The sequence below is a fragment of the Fopius arisanus genome, unplaced genomic scaffold (assembly GCF_000806365.1).
Source record: "Fopius arisanus strain USDA-PBARC FA_bdor unplaced genomic scaffold, ASM80636v1 scaffold00234, whole genome shotgun sequence".
In the NCBI taxonomy this organism is placed as follows: Eukaryota; Metazoa; Arthropoda; class Insecta; order Hymenoptera; family Braconidae; genus Fopius; species Fopius arisanus.
In genome coordinates, this window is record NW_011887973.1 from 20,024 (window position 1) to 21,648 (window position 1,625).

A 1,625-nucleotide genomic window follows, 5' to 3' on the forward strand; every position below is an offset into this window, starting at 1 on the left:
CCATTGAGAATCAAAAATCGTATTTTCGAAAACCCGAAAAAAATATAATTTTCAATCCTCAAAAATGTTGAGAGCATATTGAGAACCCATTGAAAATCAAAAATCCTACTTTTGAAAACCCGAAAATATATAATTTTCAATTTTCAAAAAAGGACAGATTATTTTGAGAGGCCTTCAACAATAAAAAACCCAATATCCAATTTTTGCATAAGTAAACACAAAAGACATTGGCGCCCATAAAATACATTTTTGTCCCCTTTACTCCAACTCTCAATTCCCTCTCAATTCTCTCTCAAAAAGAGGAACAAATCGACTCTCAATTTACTCTCAATTCTCTCTCAAATTGGTCCGTCAGGGTATGTGCCAATAAACTGAATAATTAATGTAAAGCAATTTCGTTATAATATTCCTGGGAATATTCACCTCAACCGGTTATATACACAAAACACATATATACAAAATACGAGAAATAAAGAAATAATAACATATATAAGAAAAGAATGTTCAAGGTAAATTATTAAATTCATTGAGAAACGAAATCTTTGACCGAGGTAAAAATGGCAGGGCCGTCGGTGAGGATAGCACTTCTCAACAAAAATAAATACGACACGTGGAAAATTCAAATGAGAGCTCTATTAATAAAAAATGACGAGTGGAGTTATGTTGACGGGAAGAAGGTGAAGCCTGAACCAGTGGTCAACATCGGAGTCGTCACTAACTTCGATGTAATTCAAGAATGGATGGGAAATGATGAAAAAGCCATTTCTGATATCGTTTTGTGTATCGGCGAATCTGAATTGAAATTGACAAATGGCTGTACGACATCGACAGGATTTTGGGATAAATTGAATCTCTAGATGACTTGCCCAGTACCCAGTACTAGATAAGGAAAAATGATAGGCAGCACACAGCGCCTGATGCAATGATCTCAAAGAAATATGTCAACAAACATCAGAAGTATCAAGAAAAACAGAACCAAAATTCTCAACAGAAGATTGGTTCCGACTCTCGTCGGAGCAAGACATGCTTGGACTTAGCTCTATCCCAGTAATTTATACCTGAGTGATAAACACGGTAGGAATTATAACGATGCGGCTAATAATGCCATATACCTGTCCATACTAAATTAATTAACTCAAGTGCATACACGTATTGAGTTTATTTTTTGTGATGGACAGTCCTAGGAATAACCGGGGATCCCCCACCTCAAACTCGCAAGCCCTAACTGAAGATTATTTTCCATCAAATGAGCAAGCAATTGGTACTGAGTCAACCCAAGGAATCAGAATAGCCGAATACATCCTCGCTATTGGAAGAAAGGTTGGACCTAGTAACAATGAGCCTGCACATCGCATGCCTGGTGATAGAATTTTTCTATTCTTCACCCAAGCGAAAGTTGTGACAGAGTTAACAGCACAATCTTAATATTCGTCCTCTCGTTACCTAAAGTAAGAAACTCATCCTTAGTAGAGTGAGTCCTGCAATCCCTCATTCAGTTATTGAAGAGGAATTCAGAAAATTGAACATCTCCAGGGCCTGAAAGATAGCCCGTATGAAAATGGGCATCCGTGACCCTGGGCATGAAAACATCAAGGACTTTCGACGACAAGTTTACGTCAACGCGC